We start from the raw sequence: 22,369 nt of genomic DNA on the forward strand, positions 1-22,369 counted from the left end.
CTCCGAAAGCCGCCGAGCGCCGCAGATTGTACACCTGTTTTAACGTTGGATATGAAAGGAAATTAGACAATATTATCCAAAATGATTCCGTTTCATGATTGCTAAATTAGTGTTGGTCAACATTTACGATTGGCATACTGTTGTTTGTAATTTAGCCGTTGAAATACAGGTGCTAACCCAACATGTTAGAATTGCCAGTGAAGAAAAGTAAAGTTACCTTCAGGCTTTAGGAACCTCTCTTGCCAATGCTAACAACTGCTTCAATTTTAGAAAAAGAAACTTCTGATTATCTTTGACACGTTTTAAAGGATTAGGAAAAAGATGAAAAGCAGCTTACGTCCATACCTCTCTGGTTCCGCCCGATCTCGTCTGATCTCGGAAGCTAAGCAGAGCAGGGCCTGGTTAGTACCTGGATGGAAGACCGCCTGGGAATCCCAGGTGCCGTAAGCTTTTTCACTTCTCTCTCTGAAAGCCGCCCAGCGCCGTAGATTGTACACCTACACAATTGTAAAAAAAATTTCACATTGTAGAAGAGATGCAATAGGAAGAAGATGAAAGGTGGCTTACGTCCATACCATCGTCAGGCCATTTGAGGTGGCGGGGACTGCAATGGCCATTCACCGATTGGCTGGGACTCCTGGGCGGGTCTTCTCTAGTCCATCCAATTTTCGGCATGGGATGTCACAGCCTTCTTTGCATACCCTTATTTAACCCACACAAAGATGCCAACGGCTGGCGTGTCATAATTCATTGACGCATTATAAAGGATTAGGAAAAAGATAAAAAGCAGCTTACGGCCATACCTCTCTGGTTCCGCCCGATCTCGTCTGATCTCGGAAGCTAAGCAGAGCAGGGCCTGGTTAGTACCTGGATGGAAGACCGCCTGGGAATCCCAGGTGCCGTAAGCTTTTTCACTTCTCTCTCCGAAAGCCGCCGAGCGCCGCAGATTGTACACCTGTTTTAACGTTGGATATGAAAGGAAATTAGACAATATTATCCAAAATGATTCCGTTTCATGATTGCTAAATTAGTGTTGGTCAACATTTACGATTGGCATACTGTTGTTTGTAATTTAGCCGTTGAAATACAGGTGCTAACCCAACATGTTAGAATTGCCAGTGAAGAAAAGTAAAGTTACCTTCAGGCTTTAGGAACCTCTCTTGCCAATGCTAACAACTGCTTCAATTTTAGAAAAAGAAACTTCTGATTATCTTTGACACGTTTTAAAGGATTAGGAAAAAGATGAAAAGCAGCTTACGTCCATACCTCTCTGGTTCCGCCCGATCTCGTCTGATCTCGGAAGCTAAGCAGAGCAGGGCCTGGTTAGTACCTGGATGGAAGACCGCCTGGGAATCCCAGGTGCCGTAAGCTTTTTCACTTCTCTCTCTGAAAGCCGCCCAGCGCCGTAGATTGTACACCTACACAATTGTAAAAAAAATTTCACATTGTAGAAGAGATGCAATAGGAAGAAGATGAAAGGTGGCTTACGTCCGTACCATCGTCAGGCCATTTGAGGTGGCGGGGACTGCAATGGCCATTCACCGATTGGCTGGGACTCCTGGGCGGGTCTTCTCTAGTCCATCCAATTTTCGGCATGGGATGTCACAGCCTTCTTTGCATACCCTTATTTAACCCACACAAAGATGCCAACGGCTGGCGTGTCATAATTCATTGACGCATTATAAAGGATTAGGAAAAAGATAAAAAGCAGCTTACGGCCATACCTCTCTGGTTCCGCCCGATCTCGTCTGATCTCGGAAGCTAAGCAGAGCAGGGCCTGGTTAGTACCTGGATGGAAGACCGCCTGGGAATCCCAGGTGCCGTAAGCTTTTTCACTTCTCTCTCCGAAAGCCGCCGAGCGCCGCAGATTGTACACCTGTTTTAACGTTGGATATGAAAGGAAATTAGACAATATTATCCAAAATGATTCCGTTTCATGATTGCTAAATTAGTGTTGGTCAACATTTACGATTGGCATACTGTTGTTTGTAATTTAGCCGTTGAAATACAGGTGCTAACCCAACATGTTAGAATTGCCAGTGAAGAAAAGTAAAGTTACCTTCAGGCTTTAGGAACCTCTCTTGCCAATGCTAAGAACTGCTTCAATTTTAGAAAAAGAAACTTCTGATTATCTTTGACACGTTTTAAAGGATTAGGAAAAAGATGAAAAGCAGCTTACGTCCATACCTCTCTGGTTCCGCCCGATCTCGTCTGTTCTCGGAAGCTAAGCAGAGCAGGGCCTGGTTAGTACCTGGATGGAAGACCGCCTGGGAATCCCAGGTGCCGTAAGCTTTTTCACTTCTCTCTCTGAAAGCCGCCCAGCGCCGTAGATTGTACACCTACACAATTGTAAAAAAAAATTCACATTGTAGAAGAGATGCAATAGGAAGAAGATGAAAGGTGGCTTACGTCCGTACCATCGTCAGGCCATTTGAGGTGGCGGGGACTGCAATGGCCATTCACCGATTGGCTGGGACTCCTGGGCGGGTCTTCTCTAGTCCATCCAATTTTCGGCATGGGATGTCACAGCCTTCTTTGCATACCCTTATTTAACCCACACAAAGATGCCAACGGCTGGCGTGTCATAATTCATTGACGCATTATAAAGGATTAGGAAAAAGATAAAAAGCAGCTTACGGCCATACCTCTCTGGTTCCGCCCGATCTCGTCTGATCTCGGAAGCTAAGCAGAGCAGGGCCTGGTTAGTACCTGGATGGAAGACCGCCTGGGAATCCCAGGTGCCGTAAGCTTTTTCACTTCTCTCTCCGAAAGCCGCCGAGCGCCGCAGATTGTACACCTGTTTTAACGTTGGATATGAAAGGAAATTAGACAATATTATCCAAAATGATTCCGTTTCATGATTGCTAAATTAGTGTTGGTCAACATTTACGATTGGCATACTGTTGTTTGTAATTTAGCCGTTGAAATACAGGTGCTAACCCAACATGTTAGAATTGCCAGTGAAGAAAAGTAAAGTTACCTTCAGGCTTTAGGAACCTCTCTTGCCAATGCTAACAACTAATTCAATTTTAGAAAAAGAAACTTCTGATTATCTTTGACACGTTTTAAAGGATTAGGAAAAAGATGAAAAGCAGCTTACGTCCATACCCCTCTGGTTCCGCCCGATCTCGTCTGATCTCGGAACCTAAGCAGAGCAGGGCCTGGTTAGTACCTGGATGGAAGACCGCCTGGGAATCCCAGGTGCCGTAAGCTTTTTCACTTCTCTCTCTGAAAGCCGCCCAGCGCCGTAGATTGTACACCTACACAATTGTAAAAAAAAATTCACATTGTAGAAGAGATGCAATAGGAAGAAGATGAAAGGTGGCTTACGTCCGTACCATCGTCAGGCCATTTGAGGTGGCGGGGACTGCAATGGCCATTCACCGATTGGCTGGGACTCCTGGGCGGGTCTTCTCTAGTCCATCCAATTTTCGGCATGGGATGTCACAGCCTTCTTTGCATACCCTTATTTAACCCACACAAAGATGCCAACGGCTGGCGTGTCATAATTCATTGACGCATTATAAAGGATTAGGAAAAAGATAAAAAGCAGCTTACGGCCATACCTCTCTGGTTCCGCCCGATCTCGTCTGATCTCGGAAGCTAAGCAGAGCAGGGCCTGGTTAGTACCTGGATGGAAGACCGCCTGGGAATCCCAGGTGCCGTAAGCTTTTTCACTTCTCTCTCCGAAAGCCGCCGAGCGCCGCAGATTGTACACCTGTTTTAACGTTGGATATGAAAGGAAATTAGACAATATTATCCAAAATGATTCCGTTTCATGATTGCTAAATTAGTGTTGGTCAACATTTACGATTGGCATACTGTTGTTTGTAATTTAGCCGTTGAAATACAGGTGCTAACCCAACATGTTAGAATTGCCAGTGAAGAAAAGTAAAGTTACCTTCAGGCTTTAGGAACCTCTCTTGCCAATGCTAAGAACTGCTTCAATTTTAGAAAAAGAAACTTCTGATTATCTTTGACACGTTTTAAAGGATTAGGAAAAAGATGAAAAGCAGCTTACGTCCATACCTCTCTGGTTCCGCCCGATCTCGTCTGTTCTCGGAAGCTAAGCAGAGCAGGGCCTGGTTAGTACCTGGATGGAAGACCGCCTGGGAATCCCAGGTGCCGTAAGCTTTTTCACTTCTCTCTCTGAAAGCCGCCCAGCGCCGTAGATTGTACACCTACACAATTGTAAAAAAAAATTCACATTGTAGAAGAGATGCAATAGGAAGAAGATGAAAGGTGGCTTACGTCCGTACCATCGTCAGGCCATTTGAGGTGGCGGGGACTGCAATGGCCATTCACCGATTGGCTGGGACTCCTGGGCGGGTCTTCTCTAGTCCATCCAATTTTCGGCATGGGATGTCACAGCCTTCTTTGCATACCCTTATTTAACCCACACAAAGATGCCAACGGCTGGCGTGTCATAATTCATTGACGCATTATAAAGGATTAGGAAAAAGATAAAAAGCAGCTTACGGCCATACCTCTCTGGTTCCGCCCGATCTCGTCTGATCTCGGAAGCTAAGCAGAGCAGGGCCTGGTTAGTACCTGGATGGAAGACCGCCTGGGAATCCCAGGTGCCGTAAGCTTTTTCACTTCTCTCTCCGAAAGCCGCCGAGCGCCGCAGATTGTACACCTGTTTTAACGTTGGATATGAAAGGAAATTAGACAATATTATCCAAAATGATTCCGTTTCATGATTGCTAAATTAGTGTTGGTCAACATTTACGATTGGCATACTGTTGTTTGTAATTTAGCCGTTGAAATACAGGTGCTAACCCAACATGTTAGAATTGCCAGTGAAGAAAAGTAAAGTTACCTTCAGGCTTTAGGAACCTCTCTTGCCAATGCTAACAACTGCTTCAATTTTAGAAAAAGAAACTTCTGATTATCTTTGACACGTTTTAAAGGATTAGGAAAAAGATGAAAAGCAGCTTACGTCCATACCTCTCTGGTTCCGCCCGATCTCGTCTGATCTCGGAAGCTAAGCAGAGCAGGGCCTGGTTAGTACCTGGATGGAAGACCGCCTGGGAATCCCAGGTGCCGTAAGCTTTTTCACTTCTCTCTCCGAAAGCCGCCCAGCGCCGTAAATTGTACACCTACACAATTGTAAAAAAAATTTCACATGGTAGAAGAGATGCAATAGGAAGAAGATGAAAGGTGGCTTACGTCCGTACCATCGTCAGGCCATTTGAGGTGGCGGGGACTGCAATGGCCATTCACCGATTGGCTGGGACTCCTGGGCGGGTCTTCTCTAGTCCATCCAATTTTCGGCATGGGATGTCACAGCCTTCTTTGCATACCCTTATTTAACCCACACAAAGATGCCAACGGCTGGCGTGTCATAATTCATTGACGCATTATAAAGGATTAGGAAAAAGATAAAAAGCAGCTTACGGCCATACCTCTCTGGTTCCGCCCGATCTCGTCTGATCTCGGAAGCTAAGCAGAGCAGGGCCTGGTTAGTACCTGGATGGAAGACCGCCTGGGAATCCCAGGTGCCGTAAGCTTTTTCACTTCTCTCTCCGAAAGCCGCCGAGCGCCGCAGATTGTACACCTGTTTTAACGTTGGATATGAAAGGAAATTAGACAATATTATCCAAAATGATTCCGTTTCATGATTGCTAAATTAGTGTTGGTCAACATTTACGATTGGCATACTGTTGTTTGTAATTTAGCCGTTGAAATACAGGTGCTAACCCAACATGTTAGAATTGCCAGTGAAGAAAAGTAAAGTTACCTTCAGGCTTTAGGAACCTCTCTTGCCAATGCTAAGAACTGCTTCAATTTTAGAAAAAGAAACTTCTGATTATCTTTGACACGTTTTAAAGGATTAGGAAAAAGATGAAAAGCAGCTTACGTCCATACCTCTCTGGTTCCGCCCGATCTCGTCTGTTCTCGGAAGCTAAGCAGAGCAGGGCCTGGTTAGTACCTGGATGGAAGACCGCCTGGGAATCCCAGGTGCCGTAAGCTTTTTCACTTCTCTCTCTGAAAGCCGCCCAGCGCCGTAGATTGTACACCTACACAATTGTAAAAAAAAATTCACATTGTAGAAGAGATGCAATAGGAAGAAGATGAAAGGTGGCTTACGTCCGTACCATCGTCAGGCCATTTGAGGTGGCGGGGACTGCAATGGCCATTCACCGATTGGCTGGGACTCCTGGGCGGGTCTTCTCTAGTCCATCCAATTTTCGGCATGGGATGTCACAGCCTTCTTTGCATACCCTTATTTAACCCACACAAAGATGCCAACGGCTGGCGTGTCATAATTCATTGACGCATTATAAAGGATTAGGAAAAAGATAAAAAGCAGCTTACGGCCATACCTCTCTGGTTCCGCCCGATCTCGTCTGATCTCGGAAGCTAAGCAGAGCAGGGCCTGGTTAGTACCTGGATGGAAGACCGCCTGGGAATCCCAGGTGCCGTAAGCTTTTTCACTTCTCTCTCCGAAAGCCGCCGAGCGCCGCAGATTGTACACCTGTTTTAACGTTGGATATGAAAGGAAATTAGACAATATTATCCAAAATGATTCCGTTTCATGATTGCTAAATTAGTGTTGGTCAACATTTACGATTGGCATACTGTTGTTTGTAATTTAGCCGTTGAAATACAGGTGCTAACCCAACATGTTAGAATTGCCAGTGAAGAAAAGTAAAGTTACCTTCAGGCTTTAGGAACCTCTCTTGCCAATGCTAAGAACTGCTTCAATTTTAGAAAAAGAAACTTCTGATTATCTTTGACACGTTTTAAAGGATTAGGAAAAAGATGAAAAGCAGCTTACGTCCATACCTCTCTGGTTCCGCCCGATCTCGTCTGTTCTCGGAAGCTAAGCAGAGCAGGGCCTGGTTAGTACCTGGATGGAAGACCGCCTGGGAATCCCAGGTGCCGTAAGCTTTTTCACTTCTCTCTCTGAAAGCCGCCCAGCGCCGTAGATTGTACACCTACACAATTGTAAAAAAAAATTCACATTGTAGAAGAGATGCAATAGGAAGAAGATGAAAGGTGGCTTACGTCCGTACCATCGTCAGGCCATTTGAGGTGGCGGGGACTGCAATGGCCATTCACCGATTGGCTGGGACTCCTGGGCGGGTCTTCTCTAGTCCATCCAATTTTCGGCATGGGATGTCACAGCCTTCTTTGCATACCCTTATTTAACCCACACAAAGATGCCAACGGCTGGCGTGTCATAATTCATTGACGCATTATAAAGGATTAGGAAAAAGATAAAAAGCAGCTTACGGCCATACCTCTCTGGTTCCGCCCGATCTCGTCTGATCTCGGAAGCTAAGCAGAGCAGGGCCTGGTTAGTACCTGGATGGAAGACCGCCTGGGAATCCCAGGTGCCGTAAGCTTTTTCACTTCTCTCTCCGAAAGCCGCCGAGCGCCGCAGATTGTACACCTGTTTTAACGTTGGATATGAAAGGAAATTAGACAATATTATCCAAAATGATTCCGTTTCATGATTGCTAAATTAGTGTTGGTCAACATTTACGATTGGCATACTGTTGTTTGTAATTTAGCCGTTGAAATACAGGTGCTAACCCAACATGTTAGAATTGCCAGTGAAGAAAAGTAAAGTTACCTTCAGGCTTTAGGAACCTCTCTTGCCAATGCTAACAACTGCTTCAATTTTAGAAAAAGAAACTTCTGATTATCTTTGACACGTTTTAAAGGATTAGGAAAAAGATGAAAAGCAGCTTACGTCCATACCTCTCTGGTTCCGCCCGATCTCGTCTGTTCTCGGAAGCTAAGCAGAGCAGGGCCTGGTTAGTACCTGGATGGAAGACCGCCTGGGAATCCCAGGTGCCGTAAGCTTTTTCACTTCTCTCTCTGAAAGCCGCCCAGCGCCGTAGATTGTACACCTACACAATTGTAAAAAAAAATTCACATTGTAGAAGAGATGCAATAGGAAGAAGATGAAAGGTGGCTTACGTCCGTACCATCGTCAGGCCATTTGAGGTGGCGGGGACTGCAATGGCCATTCACCGATTGGCTGGGACTCCTGGGCGGGTCTTCTCTAGTCCATCCAATTTTCGGCATGGGATGTCACAGCCTTCTTTGCATACCCTTATTTAACCCACACAAAGATGCCAACGGCTGGCGTGTCATAATTCATTGACGCATTATAAAGGATTAGGAAAAAGATAAAAAGCAGCTTACGGCCATACCTCTCTGGTTCCGCCCGATCTCGTCTGATCTCGGAAGCTAAGCAGAGCAGGGCCTGGTTAGTACCTGGATGGAAGACCGCCTGGGAATCCCAGGTGCCGTAAGCTTTTTCACTTCTCTCTCCGAAAGCCGCCGAGCGCCGCAGATTGTACACCTGTTTTAACGTTGGATATGAAAGGAAATTAGACAATATTATCCAAAATGATTCCGTTTCATGATTGCTAAATTAGTGTTGGTCAACATTTACGATTGGCATACTGTTGTTTGTAATTTAGCCGTTGAAATACAGGTGCTAACCCAACATGTTAGAATTGCCAGTGAAGAAAAGTAAAGTTACCTTCAGGCTTTAGGAACCTCTCTTGCCAATGCTAACAACTGCTTCAATTTTAGAAAAAGAAACTTCTGATTATCTTTGACACGTTTTAAAGGATTAGGAAAAAGATGAAAAGCAGCTTACGTCCATACCTCTCTGGTTCCGCCCGATCTCGTCTGTTCTCGGAAGCTAAGCAGAGCAGGGCCTGGTTAGTACCTGGATGGAAGACCGCCTGGGAATCCCAGGTGCCGTAAGCTTTTTCACTTCTCTCTCTGAAAGCCGCCCAGCGCCGTAGATTGTACACCTACACAATTGTAAAAAAAAATTCACATTGTAGAAGAGATGCAATAGGAAGAAGATGAAAGGTGGCTTACGTCCGTACCATCGTCAGGCCATTTGAGGTGGCGGGGACTGCAATGGCCATTCACCGATTGGCTGGGACTCCTGGGCGGGTCTTCTCTAGTCCATCCAATTTTCGGCATGGGATGTCACAGCCTTCTTTGCATACCCTTATTTAACCCACACAAAGATGCCAACGGCTGGCGTGTCATAATTCATTGACGCATTATAAAGGATTAGGAAAAAGATAAAAAGCAGCTTACGGCCATACCTCTCTGGTTCCGCCCGATCTCGTCTGATCTCGGAAGCTAAGCAGAGCAGGGCCTGGTTAGTACCTGGATGGAAGACCGCCTGGGAATCCCAGGTGCCGTAAGCTTTTTCACTTCTCTCTCCGAAAGCCGCCGAGCGCCGCAGATTGTACACCTGTTTTAACGTTGGATATGAAAGGAAATTAGACAATATTATCCAAAATGATTCCGTTTCATGATTGCTAAATTAGTGTTGGTCAACATTTACGATTGGCATACTGTTGTTTGTAATTTAGCCGTTGAAATACAGGTGCTAACCCAACATGTTAGAATTGCCAGTGAAGAAAAGTAAAGTTACCTTCAGGCTTTAGGAACCTCTCTTGCCAATGCTAACAACTGCTTCAATTTTAGAAAAAGAAACTTCTGATTATCTTTGACACGTTTTAAAGGATTAGGAAAAAGATGAAAAGCAGCTTACGTCCATACCTCTCTGGTTCCGCCCGATCTCGTCTGTTCTCGGAAGCTAAGCAGAGCAGGGCCTGGTTAGTACCTGGATGGAAGACCGCCTGGGAATCCCAGGTGCCGTAAGCTTTTTCACTTCTCTCTCTGAAAGCCGCCCAGCGCCGTAGATTGTACACCTACACAATTGTAAAAAAAAATTCACATTGTAGAAGAGATGCAATAGGAAGAAGATGAAAGGTGGCTTACGTCCGTACCATCGTCAGGCCATTTGAGGTGGCGGGGACTGCAATGGCCATTCACCGATTGGCTGGGACTCCTGGGCGGGTCTTCTCTAGTCCATCCAATTTTCGGCATGGGATGTCACAGCCTTCTTTGCATACCCTTATTTAACCCACACAAAGATGCCAACGGCTGGCGTGTCATAATTCATTGACGCATTATAAAGGATTAGGAAAAAGATAAAAAGCAGCTTACGGCCATACCTCTCTGGTTCCGCCCGATCTCGTCTGATCTCGGAAGCTAAGCAGAGCAGGGCCTGGTTAGTACCTGGATGGAAGACCGCCTGGGAATCCCAGGTGCCGTAAGCTTTTTCACTTCTCTCTCCGAAAGCCGCCGAGCGCCGCAGATTGTACACCTGTTTTAACGTTGGATATGAAAGGAAATTAGACAATATTATCCAAAATGATTCCGTTTCATGATTGCTAAATTAGTGTTGGTCAACATTTACGATTGGCATACTGTTGTTTGTAATTTAGCCGTTGAAATACAGGTGCTAACCCAACATGTTAGAATTGCCAGTGAAGAAAAGTAAAGTTACCTTCAGGCTTTAGGAACCTCTCTTGCCAATGCTAACAACTGCTTCAATTTTAGAAAAAGAAACTTCTGATTATCTTTGACACGTTTTAAAGGATTAGGAAAAAGATGAAAAGCAGCTTACGTCCATACCTCTCTGGTTCCGCCCGATCTCGTCTGATCTCGGAAGCTAAGCAGAGCAGGGCCTGGTTAGTACCTGGATGGAAGACCGCCTGGGAATCCCAGGTGCCGTAAGCTTTTTCACTTCTCTCTCCGAAAGCCGCCCAGCGCCGTAAATTGTACACCTACACAATTGTAAAAAAAATTTCACATGGTAGAAGAGATGCAATAGGAAGAAGATGAAAGGTGGCTTACGTCCGTACCATCGTCAGGCCATTTGAGGTGGCGGGGACTGCAATGGCCATTCACCGATTGGCTGGGACTCCTGGGCGGGTCTTCTCTAGTCCATCCAATTTTCGGCATGGGATGTCACAGCCTTCTTTGCATACCCTTATTTAACCCACACAAAGATGCCAACGGCTGGCGTGTCATAATTCATTGACGCATTATAAAGGATTAGGAAAAAGATAAAAAGCAGCTTACGGCCATACCTCTCTGGTTCCGCCCGATCTCGTCTGATCTCGGAAGCTAAGCAGAGCAGGGCCTGGTTAGTACCTGGATGGAAGACCGCCTGGGAATCCCAGGTGCCGTAAGCTTTTTCACTTCTCTCTCCGAAAGCCGCCGAGCGCCGCAGATTGTACACCTGTTTTAACGTTGGATATGAAAGGAAATTAGACAATATTATCCAAAATGATTCCGTTTCATGATTGCTAAATTAGTGTTGGTCAACATTTACGATTGGCATACTGTTGTTTGTAATTTAGCCGTTGAAATACAGGTGCTAACCCAACATGTTAGAATTGCCAGTGAAGAAAAGTAAAGTTACCTTCAGGCTTTAGGAACCTCTCTTGCCAATGCTAACAACTGCTTCAATTTTAGAAAAAGAAACTTCTGATTATCTTTGACACGTTTTAAAGGATTAGGAAAAAGATGAAAAGCAGCTTACGTCCATACCTCTCTGGTTCCGCCCGATCTCGTCTGATCTCGGAAGCTAAGCAGAGCAGGGCCTGGTTAGTACCTGGATGGAAGACCGCCTGGGAATCCCAGGTGCCGTAAGCTTTTTCACTTCTCTCTCTGAAAGCCGCCCAGCGCCGTAAATTGTACACCTACACAATTGTAAAAAAAATTTCACATTGTAGAAGAGATGCAATAGGAAGAAGATGAAAGGTGGCTTACGTCCATACCATCGTCAGGCCATTTGAGGTGGCGGGGACTGCAATGGCCATTCACCGATTGGCTGGGACTCCTGGGCGGGTCTTCTCTAGTCCATCCAATTTTCGGCATGGGATGTCACAGCCTTCTTTGCATACCCTTATTTAACCCACACAAAGATGCCAACGGCTGGCGTGTCATAATTCATTGACGCATTATAAAGGATTAGGAAAAAGATAAAAAGCAGCTTACGGCCATACCTCTCTGGTTCCGCCCGATCTCGTCTGATCTCGGAAGCTAAGCAGAGCAGGGCCTGGTTAGTACCTGGATGGAAGACCGCCTGGGAATCCCAGGTGGCGTAAGCTTTTTCACTTCTCTCTCCGAAAGCCGCCGAGCGCCGCAGATTGTACACCTGTTTTAACGTTGGATATGAAAGGAAATTAGACAATATTATCCAAAATGATTCCGTTTCATGATTGCTAAATTAGTGTTGGTCAACATTTACGATTGGCATACTGTTGTTTGTAATTTAGCCGTTGAAATACAGGTGCTAACCCAACATGTTAGAATTGCCAGTGAAGAAAAGTAAAGTTACCTTCAGGCTTTAGGAACCTCTCTTGCCAATGCTAACAACTGCTTCAATTTTAGAAAAAGAAACTTCTGATTATCTTTGACACGTTTTAAAGGATTAGGAAAAAGATGAAAAGCAGCTTACGTCCATACCTCTCTGGTTCCGCCCGATCTCGTCTGATCTCGGAAGCTAAGCAGAGCAGGGCCTGGTTAGTACCTGGATGGAAGACCGCCTGGGAATCCCAGGTGCCGTAAGCTTTTTCACTTCTCTCTCTGAAAGCCGCCCAGCGCCGTAAATTGTACACCTACACAATTGTAAAAAAAATTTCACATTGTAGAAGAGATGCAATAGGAAGAAGATGAAAGGTGGCTTACGTCCATACCATCGTCAGGCCATTTGAGGTGGCGGGGACTGCAATGGCCATTCACCGATTGGCTGGGACTCCTGGGCGGGTCTTCTCTAGTCCATCCAATTTTCGGCATGGGATGTCACAGCCTTCTTTGCATACCCTTATTTAACCCACACAAAGATGCCAACGGCTGGCGTGTCATAATTCATTGACGCATTATAAAGGATTAGGAAAAAGATAAAAAGCAGCTTACGGCCATACCTCTCTGGTTCCGCCCGATCTCGTCTGATCTCGGAAGCTAAGCAGAGCAGGGCCTGGTTAGTACCTGGATGGAAGACCGCCTGGGAATCCCAGGTGCCGTAAGCTTTTTCACTTCTCTCTCCGAAAGCCGCCGAGCGCCGCAGATTGTACACCTGTTTTAACGTTGGATATGAAAGGAAATTAGACAATATTATCCAAAATGATTCCGTTTCATGATTGCTAAATTAGTGTTGGTCAACATTTACGATTGGCATACTGTTGTTTGTAATTTAGCCGTTGAAATACAGGTGCTAACCCAACATGTTAGAATTGCCAGTGAAGAAAAGTAAAGTTACCTTCAGGCTTTAGGAACCTCTCTTGCCAATGCTAAGAACTGCTTCAATTTTAGAAAAAGAAACTTCTGATTATCTTTGACACGTTTTAAAGGATTAGGAAAAAGATGAAAAGCAGCTTACGTCCATACCTCTCTGGTTCCGCCCGATCTCGTCTGTTCTCGGAAGCTAAGCAGAGCAGGGCCTGGTTAGTACCTGGATGGAAGACCGCCTGGGAATCCCAGGTGCCGTAAGCTTTTTCACTTCTCTCTCTGAAAGCCGCCCAGCGCCGTAGATTGTACACCTACACAATTGTAAAAAAAAATTCACATTGTAGAAGAGATGCAATAGGAAGAAGATGAAAGGTGGCTTACGTCCGTACCATCGTCAGGCCATTTGAGGTGGCGGGGACTGCAATGGCCATTCACCGATTGGCTGGGACTCCTGGGCGGGTCTTCTCTAGTCCATCCAATTTTCGGCATGGGATGTCACAGCCTTCTTTGCATACCCTTATTTAACCCACACAAAGATGCCAACGGCTGGCGTGTCATAATTCATTGACGCATTATAAAGGATTAGGAAAAAGATAAAAAGCAGCTTACGGCCATACCTCTCTGGTTCAGCCCGATCTCGTCTGATCTCGGAAGCTAAGCAGAGCAGGGCCTGGTTAGTACCTGGATGGAAGACCGCCTGGGAATCCCAGGTGCCGTAAGCTTTTTCACTTCTCTCTCCGAAAGCCGCCGAGCGCCGCAGATTGTACACCTGTTTTAACGTTGGATATGAAAGGAAATTAGACAATATTATCCAAAATGATTCCGTTTCATGATTGCTAAATTAGTGTTGGTCAACATTTACGATTGGCATACTGTTGTTTGTAATTTAGCCGTTGAAATACAGGTGCTAACCCAACATGTTAGAATTGCCAGTGAAGAAAAGTAAAGTTACCTTCAGGCTTTAGGAACCTCTCTTGCCAATGCTAACAACTGCTTCAATTTTAGAAAAAGAAACTTCTGATTATCTTTGACACGTTTTAAAGGATTAGGAAAAAGATGAAAAGCAGCTTACGTCCATACCTCTCTGGTTCCGCCCGATCTCGTCTGATCTCGGAAGCTAAGCAGAGCAGGGCCTGGTTAGTACCTGGATGGAAGACCGCCTGGGAATCCCAGGTGCCGTAAGCTTTTTCACTTCTCTCTCCGAAAGCCGCCCAGCGCCGTAAATTGTACACCTACACAATTGTAAAAAAAATTTCACATGGTAGAAGAGATGCAATAGGAAGAAGATGAAAGGTGGCTTACGTCCGTACCATCGTCAGGCCATTTGAGGTGGCGGGGACTGCAATGGCCATTCACCGATTGCCTGGGACTCCTGGGCGGGTCTTCTCTAGTCCATCCAATTTTCGGCATGGGATGTCACAGCCTTCTTTGCATACCCTTATTTAACCCACACAAAGATGCCAACGGCTGGCGTGTCATAATTCATTGACGCATTATAAAGGATTAGGAAAAAGATAAAAAGCAGCTTACGGCCATACCTCTCTGGTTCCGCCCGATCTCGTCTGATCTCGGAAGCTAAGCAGAGCAGGGCCTGGTTAGTACCTGGATGGAAGACCGCCTGGGAATCCCAGGTGCCGTAAGCTTTTTCACTTCTCTCTCCGAAAGCCGCCGAGCGCCGCAGATTGTACACCTGTTTTAACGTTGGATATGAAAGGAAATTAGACAATATTATCCAAAATGATTCCGTTTCATGATTGCTAAATTAGTGTTGGTCAACATTTACGATTGGCATACTGTTGTTTGTAATTTAGCCGTTGAAATACAGGTGCTAACCCAACATGTTAGAATTGCCAGTGAAGAAAAGTAAAGTTACCTTCAGGCTTTAGGAACCTCTCTTGCCAATGCTAACAACTGCTTCAATTTTAGAAAAAGAAACTTCTGATTATCTTTGACACGTTTTAAAGGATTAGGAAAAAGATGAAAAGCAGCTTACGTCCATACCTCTCTGGTTCCGCCCGATCTCGTCTGATCTCGGAAGCTAAGCAGAGCAGGGCCTGGTTAGTACCTGGATGGAAGACCGCCTGGGAATCCCAGGTGCCGTAAGCTTTTTCACTTCTCTCTCTGAAAGCCGCCCAGCGCCGTAGATTGTACACCTACACAATTGTAAAAAAAAATTCACATTGTAGAAGAGATGCAATAGGAAGAAGATGAAAGGTGGCTTACGTCCGTACCATCGTCAGGCCATTTGAGGTGGCGGGGACTGCAATGGCCATTCACCGATTGGCTGGGACTCCTGGGCGGGTCTTCTCTAGTCCATCCAATTTTCGGCATGGGATGTCACAGCCTTCTTTGCATACCCTTATTTAACCCACACAAAGATGCCAACGGCTGGCGTGTCATAATTCATTGACGCATTATAAAGGATTAGGAAAAAGATAAAAAGCAGCTTACGGCCATACCTCTCTGGTTCCGCCCGATCTCGTCTGATCTCGGAAGCTAAGCAGAGCAGGGCCTGGTTAGTACCTGGATGGAAGACCGCCTGGGAATCCCAGGTGCCGTAAGCTTTTTCACTTCTCTCTCCGAAAGCCGCCGAGCGCCGCAGATTGTACACCTGTTTTAACGTTGGATATGAAAGGAAATTAGACAATATTATCCAAAATGATTCCGTTTCATGATTGCTAAATTAGTGTTGGTCAACATTTACGATTGGCATACTGTTGTTTGTAATTTAGCCGTTGAAATACAGGTGCTAACCCAACATGTTAGAATTGCCAGTGAAGAAAAGTAAAGTTACCTTCAGGCTTTAGGAACCTCTCTTGCCAATGCTAACAACTGCTTCAATTTTAGAAAAAGAAACTTCTGATTATCTTTGACACGTTTTAAAGGATTAGGAAAAAGATGAAAAGCAGCTTACGTCCATACCTCTCTGGTTCCGCCCGATCTCGTCTGATCTCGGAAGCTAAGCAGAGCAGGGCCTGGTTAGTACCTGGATGGAAGACCGCCTGGGAATCCCAGGTGCCGTAAGCTTTTTCACTTCTCTCTCCGAAAGCCGCCGAGCGCCGCAGATTGTACACCTGTTTTAACGTTGGATATGAAAGGAAATTAGACAATATTATCCAAAATGATTCCGTTTCATGATTGCTAAATTAGTGTTGGTCAACATTTACGATTGGCATACTGTTGTTTGTAATTTAGCCGTTGAAATACAGGTGCTAACCCAACATGTTAGAATTGCCAGTGAAGAAAAGTAAAGTTACCTTCAGGCTTTAGGAACCTCTCTTGCCAATGCTAACAACTGCTTCAATTTTAGAAAAAGAAACTTCTGATTATCTTTGACACGTTTTAAAGGATTAGGAAAAAGATGAAAAGCAGCTTACGTCCATACCTCTCTGGTTCCGCCCGATCTCGTCTGATCTCGGAAGCTAAGCAGAGCAGGGCCTGGTTAGTACCTGGATGGAAGACCGCCTGGGAATCCCAGGTGCCGTAAGCTTTTTCACTTCTCTCTCCGAAAGCCGCCCAGCGCCGTAAATTGTACACCTACACAATTGTAAAAAAAATTTCACATGGTAGAAGAGATGCAATAGGAAGAAGATGAAAGGTGGCTTACGTCCGTACCATCGTCAGGCCATTTGAGGTGGCGGGGACTGCAATGGCCATTCACCGATTGGCTGGGACTCCTGGGCGGGTCTTCTCTAGTCCATCCAATTTTCGGCATGGGATGTCACAGCCTTCTTTGCATACCCTTATTTAACCCACACAAAGATGCCAACGGCTGGCGTGTCATAATTCATTGACGCATTATAAAGGATTAGGAAAAAGATAAAAAGCAGCTTACGGCCATACCTCTCTGGTTCCGCCCGATCTCGTCTGATCTCGGAAGCTAAGCAGAGCAGGGCCTGGTTAGTACCTGGATGGAAGACCGCCTGGGAATCCCAGGTGCCGTAAGCTTTTTCACTTCTCTCTCCGAAAGCCGCCGAGCGCCGCAGATTGTACACCTGTTTTAACGTTGGATATGAAAGGAAATTAGACAATATTATCCAAAATGATTCCGTTTCATGATTGCTAAATTAGTGTTGGTCAACATTTACGATTGGCATACTGTTGTTTGTAATTTAGCCGTTGAAATACAGGTGCTAACCCAACATGTTAGAATTGCCAGTGAAGAAAAGTAAAGTTACCTTCAGGCTTTAGGAACCTCTCTTGCCAATGCTAACAACTGCTTCAATTTTAGAAAAAGAAACTTCTGATTATCTTTGACACGTTTTAAAGGATTAGGAAAAAGATGAAAAGCAGCTTACGTCCATACCTCTCTGGTTCCGCCCGATCTCGTCTGATCTCGGAAGCTAAGCAGAGCAGGGCCTGGTTAGTACCTGGATGGAAGACCGCCTGGGAATCCCAGGTGCCGTAAGCTTTTTCACTTCTCTCTCCGAAAGCCGCCCAGCGCCGTAAATTGTACACCTACACAATTGTAAAAAAAATTTCACATGGTAGAAGAGATGCAATAGGAAGAAGATGAAAGGTGGCTTACGTCCGTACCATCGTCAGGCCATTTGAGGTGGCGGGGACTGCAATGGCCATTCACCGATTGGCTGGGACTCCTGGGCGGGTCTTCTCTAGTCCATCCAATTTTCGGCATGGGATGTCACAGCCTTCTTTGCATACCCTTATTTAACCCACACAAAGATGCCAACGGCTGGCGTGTCATAATTCATTGACGCATTATAAAGGATTAGGAAAAAGATAAAAAGCAGCTTACGGCCATACCTCTCTGGTTCCGCCCGATCTCGTCTGATCTCGGAAGCTAAGCAGAGCAGGGCCTGGTTAGTACCTGGATGGAAGACCGCCTGGGAATCCCAGGTGCCGTAAGCTTTTTCACTTCTCTCTCCGAAAGCCGCCGAGCGCCGCAGATTGTACACCTGTTTTAACGTTGGATATGAAAGGAAATTAGACAATATTATCCAAAATGATTCCGTTTCATGATTGCTAAATTAGTGTTGGTCAACATTTACGATTGGCATACTGTTGTTTGTAATTTAGCCGTTGAAATACAGGTGCTAACCCAACATGTTAGAATTGCCAGTGAAGAAAAGTAAAGTTACCTTCAGGCTTTAGGAACCTCTCTTGCCAATGCTAAGAACTGCTTTAATTTTAGAAAAAGAAACTTCTGATTATCTTTGACACGTTTTAAAGGATTAGGAAAAAGATGAAAAGCAGCTTACGTCCATACCTCTCTGGTTCCGCCCGATCTCGTCTGATCTCGGAAGCTAAGCAGAGCAGGGCCTGGTTAGTACCTGGATGGAAGACCGCCTGGGAATCCCAGGTGCCGTAAGCTTTTTCACTTCTCTCTCTGAAAGCCGCCCAGCGCCGTAAATTGTACACCTACACAATTGTAAAAAAAATTTCACATTGTAGAAGAGATGCAATAGGAAGAAGATGAAAGGTGGCTTACGTCCATACCATCGTCAGGCCATTTGAGGTGGCGGGGACTGCAATGGCCATTCACCGATTGGCTGGGACTCCTGGGCGGGTCTTCTCTAGTCCATCCAATTTTCGGCATGGGATGTCACAGCCTTCTTTGCATACCCTTATTTAACCCACACAAAGATGCCAACGGCTGGCGTGTCATAATTCATTGACGCATTATAAAGGATTAGGAAAAAGATAAAAAGCAGCTTACGGCCATACCTCTCTGGTTCCGCCCGATCTCGTCTGATCTCGGAAGCTAAGCAGAGCAGGGCCTGGTTAGTACCTGGATGGAAGACCGCCTGGGAATCCCAGGTGCCGTAAGCTTTTTCACTTCTCTCTCCGAAAGCCGCCGAGCGCCGCAGATTGTACACCTGTTTTAACGTTGGATATGAAAGGAAATTAGACAATATTATCCAAAATGATTCCGTTTCATGATTGCTAAATTAGTGTTGGTCAACATTTACGATTGGCATACTGTTGTTTGTAATTTAGCCGTTGAAATACAGGTGCTAACCCAACATGTTAGAATTGCCAGTGAAGAAAAGTAAAGTTACCTTCAGGCTTTAGGAACCTCTCTTGCCAATGCTAACAACTGCTTCAATTTTAGAAAAAGAAACTTCTGATTATCTTTGACACGTTTTAAAGGATTAGGAAAAAGATGAAAAGCAGCTTACGTCCATACCTCTCTGGTTCCGCCCGATCTCGTCTGATCTCGGAAGCTAAGCAGAGCAGGGCCTGGTTAGTACCTGGATGGAAGACCGCCTGGGAATCCCAGGTGCCGTAAGCTTTTTCACTTCTCTCTCCGAAAGCCGCCCAGCGCCGTAAATTGTACACCTACACAATTGTAAAAAAAATTTCACATGGTAGAAGAGATGCAATAGGAAGAAGATGAAAGGTGGCTTACGTCCGTACCATCGTCAGGCCATTTGAGGTGGCGGGGACTGCAATGGCCATTCACCGATTGGCTGGGACTCCTGGGCGGGTCTTCTCTAGTCCATCCAATTTTCGGCATGGGATGTCACAGCCTTCTTTGCATACCCTTATTTAACCCACACAAAGATGCCAACGGCTGGCGTGTCATAATTCATTGACGCATTATAAAGGATTAGGAAAAAGATAAAAAGCAGCTTACGGCCATACCTCTCTGGTTCCGCCCGATCTCGTCTGATCTCGGAAGCTAAGCAGAGCAGGGCCTGGTTAGTACCTGGATGGAAGACCGCCTGGGAATCCCAGGTGCCGTAAGCTTTTTCACTTCTCTCTCCGAAAGCCGCCGAGCGCCGCAGATTGTACACCTGTTTTAACGTTGGATATGAAAGGAAATTAGACAATATTATCCAAAATGATTCCGTTTCATGATTGCTAAATTAGTGTTGGTCAACATTTACGATTGGCATACTGTTGTTTGTAATTTAGCCGTTGAAATACAGGTGCTAACCCAACATGTTAGAATTGCCAGTGAAGAAAAGTAAAGTTACCTTCAGGCTTTAGGAACCTCTCTTGCCAATGCTAAGAACTGCTTTAATTTTAGAAAAAGAAACTTCTGATTATCTTTGACACGTTTTAAAGGATTAGGAAAAAGATGAAAAGCAGCTTACGTCCATACCTCTCTGGTTCCGCCCGATCTCGTCTGATCTCGGAAGCTAAGCAGAGCAGGGCCTGGTTAGTACCTGGATGGAAGACCGCCTGGGAATCCCAGGTGCCGTAAGCTTTTTCACTTCTCTCTCTGAAAGCCGCCCAGCGCCGTAAATTGTACACCTACACAATTGTAAAAAAAATTTCACATTGTAGAAGAGATGCAATAGGAAGAAGATGAAAGGTGGCTTACGTCCATACCATCGTCAGGCCATTTGAGGTGGCGGGGACTGCAATGGCCATTCACCGATTGGCTGGGACTCCTGGGCGGGTCTTCTCTAGTCCATCCAATTTTCGGCATGGGATGTCACAGCCTTCTTTGCATACCCTTATTTAACCCACACAAAGATGCCAACGGCTGGCGTGTCATAATTCATTGACGCATTATAAAGGATTAGGAAAAAGATAAAAAGCAGCTTACGGCCATACCTCTCTGGTTCCGCCCGATCTCGTCTGATCTCGGAAGCTAAGCAGAGCAGGGCCTGGTTAGTACCTGGATGGAAGACCGCCTGGGAATCCCAGGTGCCGTAAGCTTTTTCACTTCTCTCTCCGAAAGCCGCCGAGCGCCGCAGATTGTACACCTGTTTTAACGTTGGATATGAAAGGAAATTAGACAATATTATCCAAAATGATTCCGTTTCATGATTGCTAAATTAGTGTTGGTCAACATTTACGATTGGCATACTGTTGTTTGTAATTTAGCCGTTGAAATACAGGTGCTAACCCAACATGTTAGAATTGCCAGTGAAGAAAAGTAAAGTTACCTTCAGGCTTTAGGAACCTCTCTTGCCAATGCTAACAACTGCTTCAATTTTAGAAAAAGAAACTTCTGATTATCTTTGACACGTTTTAAAGGATTAGGAAAAAGATGAAAAGCAGCTTACGTCCATACCTCTCTGGTTCCGCCCGATCTCGTCTGATCTCGGAAGCTAAGCAGAGCAGGGCCTGGTTAGTACCTGGATGGAAGACCGCCTGGGAATCCCAGGTGCCGTAAGCTTTTTCACTTCTCTCTCCGAAAGCCGCCCAGCGCCGTAAATTGTACACCTACACAATTGTAAAAAAAATTTCACATGGTAGAAGAGATGCAATAGGAAGAAGATGAAAGGTGGCTTACGTCCGTACCATCGTCAGGCCATTTGAGGTGGCGGGGACTGCAATGGCCATTCACCGATTGGCTGGGACTCCTGGGCGGGTCTTCTCTAGTCCATCCAATTTTCGGCATGGGATGTCACAGCCTTCTTTGCATACCCTTATTTAACCCACACAAAGATGCCAACGGCTGGCGTGTCATAATTCATGGACGCATTATAAAGGATTAGGAAAAAGATAAAAAGCAGCTTACGGCCATACCTCTCTGGTTCCGCCCGATCTCGTCTGATCTCGGAAGCTAAGCAGAGCAGGGCCTGGTTAGTACCTGGATGGAAGACCGCCTGGGAATCCCAGGTGCCGTAAGCTTTTTCACTTCTCTCTCCGAAAGCCGCCGAGCGCCGCAGATTGTACACCTGTTTTAACGTTGGATATGAAAGGAAATTAGACAATATTATCCAAAATGATTCCGTTTCATGATTGCTAAATTAGTGTTGGTCAACATTTACGATTGGCATACTGTTGTTTGTAATTTAGCCGTTGAAATACAGGTGCTAACCCAACATGTTAGAATTGCCAGTGAAGAAAAGTAAAGTTACCTTCAGGCTTTAGGAACCTCTCTTGCCAATGCTAAGAACTGCTTTAATTTTAGAAAAAGAAACTTCTGATTATCTTTGACACGTTTTAAAGGATTAGGAAAAAGATGAAAAGCAGCTTACGTCCATACCTCTCTGGTTCCGCCCGATCTCGTCTGATCTCGGAAGCTAAGCAGAGCAGGGCCTGGTTAGTACCTGGATGGAAGACCGCCTGGGAATCCCAGGTGCCGTAAGCTTTTTCACTTCTCTCTCTGAAAGCCGCCCAGCGCCGTAAATTGTACACCTACACAATTGTAAAAAAAATTTCACATTGTAGAAGAGATGCAATAGGAAGAAGATGAAAGGTGGCTTACGTCCATACCATCGTCAGGCCATTTGAGGTGGCGGGGACTGCAATGGCCATTCACCGATTGGCTGGGACTCCTGGGCGGGTCTTCTCTAGTCCATCCAATTTTCGGCATGGGATGTCACAGCCTTCTTTGCATACCCTTATTTAACCCACACAAAGA

At 45.5% G+C, this 22,369-nt stretch overlaps 48 non-coding genes across 48 annotated transcripts; all 48 read left to right on the forward strand.

The window, feature by feature from the left end:
- Nucleotides 1–331: 331 nt before the first annotated feature.
- Nucleotides 332–450, forward strand: LOC134115418 (5S ribosomal RNA). The gene has a single exon (XR_009947780.1). It is a non-coding gene; the product is annotated as a 5S ribosomal RNA (ribosomal RNA).
- A 339-nt stretch (nucleotides 451–789) lies between these two features.
- On the forward strand, nucleotides 790–908 carry LOC134115977 (5S ribosomal RNA). Its single transcript, XR_009948328.1, has one exon. It is a non-coding gene; the product is annotated as a 5S ribosomal RNA (ribosomal RNA).
- A 344-nt stretch (nucleotides 909–1,252) lies between these two features.
- LOC134115420 (5S ribosomal RNA) lies at nucleotides 1,253–1,371 on the forward strand. Its single transcript, XR_009947782.1, has one exon. It is a non-coding gene; the product is annotated as a 5S ribosomal RNA (ribosomal RNA).
- A 339-nt stretch (nucleotides 1,372–1,710) lies between these two features.
- On the forward strand, nucleotides 1,711–1,829 carry LOC134115978 (5S ribosomal RNA). The gene has a single exon (XR_009948329.1). It is a non-coding gene; the product is annotated as a 5S ribosomal RNA (ribosomal RNA).
- Nucleotides 1,830–2,173: 344 nt separating this feature from the next.
- Nucleotides 2,174–2,292, forward strand: LOC134115688 (5S ribosomal RNA). The gene has a single exon (XR_009948050.1). It is a non-coding gene; the product is annotated as a 5S ribosomal RNA (ribosomal RNA).
- Nucleotides 2,293–2,631: 339 nt separating this feature from the next.
- Nucleotides 2,632–2,750, forward strand: LOC134115979 (5S ribosomal RNA). The gene has a single exon (XR_009948330.1). It is a non-coding gene; the product is annotated as a 5S ribosomal RNA (ribosomal RNA).
- Nucleotides 2,751–3,094: 344 nt separating this feature from the next.
- LOC134115728 (5S ribosomal RNA) lies at nucleotides 3,095–3,213 on the forward strand. The gene has a single exon (XR_009948091.1). It is a non-coding gene; the product is annotated as a 5S ribosomal RNA (ribosomal RNA).
- A 339-nt stretch (nucleotides 3,214–3,552) lies between these two features.
- Nucleotides 3,553–3,671, forward strand: LOC134115980 (5S ribosomal RNA). The gene has a single exon (XR_009948331.1). It is a non-coding gene; the product is annotated as a 5S ribosomal RNA (ribosomal RNA).
- Nucleotides 3,672–4,015: 344 nt separating this feature from the next.
- Nucleotides 4,016–4,134, forward strand: LOC134115689 (5S ribosomal RNA). The gene has a single exon (XR_009948051.1). It is a non-coding gene; the product is annotated as a 5S ribosomal RNA (ribosomal RNA).
- A 339-nt stretch (nucleotides 4,135–4,473) lies between these two features.
- On the forward strand, nucleotides 4,474–4,592 carry LOC134115981 (5S ribosomal RNA). The gene has a single exon (XR_009948332.1). It is a non-coding gene; the product is annotated as a 5S ribosomal RNA (ribosomal RNA).
- A 344-nt stretch (nucleotides 4,593–4,936) lies between these two features.
- On the forward strand, nucleotides 4,937–5,055 carry LOC134115421 (5S ribosomal RNA). Its single transcript, XR_009947783.1, has one exon. It is a non-coding gene; the product is annotated as a 5S ribosomal RNA (ribosomal RNA).
- A 339-nt stretch (nucleotides 5,056–5,394) lies between these two features.
- Nucleotides 5,395–5,513, forward strand: LOC134115983 (5S ribosomal RNA). Its single transcript, XR_009948334.1, has one exon. It is a non-coding gene; the product is annotated as a 5S ribosomal RNA (ribosomal RNA).
- A 344-nt stretch (nucleotides 5,514–5,857) lies between these two features.
- On the forward strand, nucleotides 5,858–5,976 carry LOC134115690 (5S ribosomal RNA). The gene has a single exon (XR_009948052.1). It is a non-coding gene; the product is annotated as a 5S ribosomal RNA (ribosomal RNA).
- A 339-nt stretch (nucleotides 5,977–6,315) lies between these two features.
- Nucleotides 6,316–6,434, forward strand: LOC134115984 (5S ribosomal RNA). Its single transcript, XR_009948335.1, has one exon. It is a non-coding gene; the product is annotated as a 5S ribosomal RNA (ribosomal RNA).
- Nucleotides 6,435–6,778: 344 nt separating this feature from the next.
- LOC134115691 (5S ribosomal RNA) lies at nucleotides 6,779–6,897 on the forward strand. The gene has a single exon (XR_009948053.1). It is a non-coding gene; the product is annotated as a 5S ribosomal RNA (ribosomal RNA).
- Nucleotides 6,898–7,236: 339 nt separating this feature from the next.
- Nucleotides 7,237–7,355, forward strand: LOC134115985 (5S ribosomal RNA). Its single transcript, XR_009948336.1, has one exon. It is a non-coding gene; the product is annotated as a 5S ribosomal RNA (ribosomal RNA).
- Nucleotides 7,356–7,699: 344 nt separating this feature from the next.
- On the forward strand, nucleotides 7,700–7,818 carry LOC134115692 (5S ribosomal RNA). The gene has a single exon (XR_009948054.1). It is a non-coding gene; the product is annotated as a 5S ribosomal RNA (ribosomal RNA).
- Nucleotides 7,819–8,157: 339 nt separating this feature from the next.
- Nucleotides 8,158–8,276, forward strand: LOC134115986 (5S ribosomal RNA). Its single transcript, XR_009948337.1, has one exon. It is a non-coding gene; the product is annotated as a 5S ribosomal RNA (ribosomal RNA).
- A 344-nt stretch (nucleotides 8,277–8,620) lies between these two features.
- Nucleotides 8,621–8,739, forward strand: LOC134115693 (5S ribosomal RNA). Its single transcript, XR_009948055.1, has one exon. It is a non-coding gene; the product is annotated as a 5S ribosomal RNA (ribosomal RNA).
- Nucleotides 8,740–9,078: 339 nt separating this feature from the next.
- Nucleotides 9,079–9,197, forward strand: LOC134115987 (5S ribosomal RNA). Its single transcript, XR_009948338.1, has one exon. It is a non-coding gene; the product is annotated as a 5S ribosomal RNA (ribosomal RNA).
- Nucleotides 9,198–9,541: 344 nt separating this feature from the next.
- Nucleotides 9,542–9,660, forward strand: LOC134115694 (5S ribosomal RNA). Its single transcript, XR_009948056.1, has one exon. It is a non-coding gene; the product is annotated as a 5S ribosomal RNA (ribosomal RNA).
- Nucleotides 9,661–9,999: 339 nt separating this feature from the next.
- On the forward strand, nucleotides 10,000–10,118 carry LOC134115988 (5S ribosomal RNA). Its single transcript, XR_009948339.1, has one exon. It is a non-coding gene; the product is annotated as a 5S ribosomal RNA (ribosomal RNA).
- Nucleotides 10,119–10,462: 344 nt separating this feature from the next.
- LOC134115422 (5S ribosomal RNA) lies at nucleotides 10,463–10,581 on the forward strand. The gene has a single exon (XR_009947784.1). It is a non-coding gene; the product is annotated as a 5S ribosomal RNA (ribosomal RNA).
- Nucleotides 10,582–10,920: 339 nt separating this feature from the next.
- Nucleotides 10,921–11,039, forward strand: LOC134115989 (5S ribosomal RNA). Its single transcript, XR_009948340.1, has one exon. It is a non-coding gene; the product is annotated as a 5S ribosomal RNA (ribosomal RNA).
- A 344-nt stretch (nucleotides 11,040–11,383) lies between these two features.
- Nucleotides 11,384–11,502, forward strand: LOC134115423 (5S ribosomal RNA). Its single transcript, XR_009947785.1, has one exon. It is a non-coding gene; the product is annotated as a 5S ribosomal RNA (ribosomal RNA).
- Nucleotides 11,503–11,841: 339 nt separating this feature from the next.
- On the forward strand, nucleotides 11,842–11,960 carry LOC134115528 (5S ribosomal RNA). The gene has a single exon (XR_009947891.1). It is a non-coding gene; the product is annotated as a 5S ribosomal RNA (ribosomal RNA).
- A 344-nt stretch (nucleotides 11,961–12,304) lies between these two features.
- LOC134115424 (5S ribosomal RNA) lies at nucleotides 12,305–12,423 on the forward strand. The gene has a single exon (XR_009947786.1). It is a non-coding gene; the product is annotated as a 5S ribosomal RNA (ribosomal RNA).
- Nucleotides 12,424–12,762: 339 nt separating this feature from the next.
- Nucleotides 12,763–12,881, forward strand: LOC134115990 (5S ribosomal RNA). The gene has a single exon (XR_009948341.1). It is a non-coding gene; the product is annotated as a 5S ribosomal RNA (ribosomal RNA).
- A 344-nt stretch (nucleotides 12,882–13,225) lies between these two features.
- On the forward strand, nucleotides 13,226–13,344 carry LOC134115695 (5S ribosomal RNA). Its single transcript, XR_009948057.1, has one exon. It is a non-coding gene; the product is annotated as a 5S ribosomal RNA (ribosomal RNA).
- A 339-nt stretch (nucleotides 13,345–13,683) lies between these two features.
- On the forward strand, nucleotides 13,684–13,802 carry LOC134116136 (5S ribosomal RNA). The gene has a single exon (XR_009948485.1). It is a non-coding gene; the product is annotated as a 5S ribosomal RNA (ribosomal RNA).
- Nucleotides 13,803–14,146: 344 nt separating this feature from the next.
- On the forward strand, nucleotides 14,147–14,265 carry LOC134115425 (5S ribosomal RNA). The gene has a single exon (XR_009947787.1). It is a non-coding gene; the product is annotated as a 5S ribosomal RNA (ribosomal RNA).
- A 339-nt stretch (nucleotides 14,266–14,604) lies between these two features.
- On the forward strand, nucleotides 14,605–14,723 carry LOC134115991 (5S ribosomal RNA). Its single transcript, XR_009948342.1, has one exon. It is a non-coding gene; the product is annotated as a 5S ribosomal RNA (ribosomal RNA).
- Nucleotides 14,724–15,067: 344 nt separating this feature from the next.
- Nucleotides 15,068–15,186, forward strand: LOC134115426 (5S ribosomal RNA). Its single transcript, XR_009947788.1, has one exon. It is a non-coding gene; the product is annotated as a 5S ribosomal RNA (ribosomal RNA).
- A 339-nt stretch (nucleotides 15,187–15,525) lies between these two features.
- On the forward strand, nucleotides 15,526–15,644 carry LOC134115992 (5S ribosomal RNA). The gene has a single exon (XR_009948343.1). It is a non-coding gene; the product is annotated as a 5S ribosomal RNA (ribosomal RNA).
- Nucleotides 15,645–15,988: 344 nt separating this feature from the next.
- LOC134115427 (5S ribosomal RNA) lies at nucleotides 15,989–16,107 on the forward strand. Its single transcript, XR_009947789.1, has one exon. It is a non-coding gene; the product is annotated as a 5S ribosomal RNA (ribosomal RNA).
- Nucleotides 16,108–16,451: 344 nt separating this feature from the next.
- On the forward strand, nucleotides 16,452–16,570 carry LOC134115428 (5S ribosomal RNA). Its single transcript, XR_009947790.1, has one exon. It is a non-coding gene; the product is annotated as a 5S ribosomal RNA (ribosomal RNA).
- Nucleotides 16,571–16,909: 339 nt separating this feature from the next.
- Nucleotides 16,910–17,028, forward strand: LOC134115994 (5S ribosomal RNA). The gene has a single exon (XR_009948345.1). It is a non-coding gene; the product is annotated as a 5S ribosomal RNA (ribosomal RNA).
- A 344-nt stretch (nucleotides 17,029–17,372) lies between these two features.
- On the forward strand, nucleotides 17,373–17,491 carry LOC134115429 (5S ribosomal RNA). Its single transcript, XR_009947791.1, has one exon. It is a non-coding gene; the product is annotated as a 5S ribosomal RNA (ribosomal RNA).
- A 339-nt stretch (nucleotides 17,492–17,830) lies between these two features.
- On the forward strand, nucleotides 17,831–17,949 carry LOC134115995 (5S ribosomal RNA). Its single transcript, XR_009948346.1, has one exon. It is a non-coding gene; the product is annotated as a 5S ribosomal RNA (ribosomal RNA).
- Nucleotides 17,950–18,293: 344 nt separating this feature from the next.
- Nucleotides 18,294–18,412, forward strand: LOC134115431 (5S ribosomal RNA). The gene has a single exon (XR_009947793.1). It is a non-coding gene; the product is annotated as a 5S ribosomal RNA (ribosomal RNA).
- Nucleotides 18,413–18,751: 339 nt separating this feature from the next.
- On the forward strand, nucleotides 18,752–18,870 carry LOC134115996 (5S ribosomal RNA). The gene has a single exon (XR_009948347.1). It is a non-coding gene; the product is annotated as a 5S ribosomal RNA (ribosomal RNA).
- A 344-nt stretch (nucleotides 18,871–19,214) lies between these two features.
- Nucleotides 19,215–19,333, forward strand: LOC134115432 (5S ribosomal RNA). Its single transcript, XR_009947794.1, has one exon. It is a non-coding gene; the product is annotated as a 5S ribosomal RNA (ribosomal RNA).
- Nucleotides 19,334–19,672: 339 nt separating this feature from the next.
- On the forward strand, nucleotides 19,673–19,791 carry LOC134115997 (5S ribosomal RNA). Its single transcript, XR_009948348.1, has one exon. It is a non-coding gene; the product is annotated as a 5S ribosomal RNA (ribosomal RNA).
- A 344-nt stretch (nucleotides 19,792–20,135) lies between these two features.
- On the forward strand, nucleotides 20,136–20,254 carry LOC134115433 (5S ribosomal RNA). Its single transcript, XR_009947795.1, has one exon. It is a non-coding gene; the product is annotated as a 5S ribosomal RNA (ribosomal RNA).
- Nucleotides 20,255–20,593: 339 nt separating this feature from the next.
- LOC134115998 (5S ribosomal RNA) lies at nucleotides 20,594–20,712 on the forward strand. Its single transcript, XR_009948349.1, has one exon. It is a non-coding gene; the product is annotated as a 5S ribosomal RNA (ribosomal RNA).
- A 344-nt stretch (nucleotides 20,713–21,056) lies between these two features.
- On the forward strand, nucleotides 21,057–21,175 carry LOC134115434 (5S ribosomal RNA). The gene has a single exon (XR_009947796.1). It is a non-coding gene; the product is annotated as a 5S ribosomal RNA (ribosomal RNA).
- A 339-nt stretch (nucleotides 21,176–21,514) lies between these two features.
- On the forward strand, nucleotides 21,515–21,633 carry LOC134115999 (5S ribosomal RNA). Its single transcript, XR_009948350.1, has one exon. It is a non-coding gene; the product is annotated as a 5S ribosomal RNA (ribosomal RNA).
- Nucleotides 21,634–21,977: 344 nt separating this feature from the next.
- Nucleotides 21,978–22,096, forward strand: LOC134115435 (5S ribosomal RNA). Its single transcript, XR_009947797.1, has one exon. It is a non-coding gene; the product is annotated as a 5S ribosomal RNA (ribosomal RNA).
- Nucleotides 22,097–22,369: the final 273 nt, after the last annotated feature.

This window comes from Pungitius pungitius, unplaced genomic scaffold, assembly GCF_949316345.1.
Source record: "Pungitius pungitius unplaced genomic scaffold, fPunPun2.1 scaffold_36, whole genome shotgun sequence".
NCBI lineage: Eukaryota > Metazoa > Chordata > Actinopteri > Perciformes > Gasterosteidae > Pungitius > Pungitius pungitius.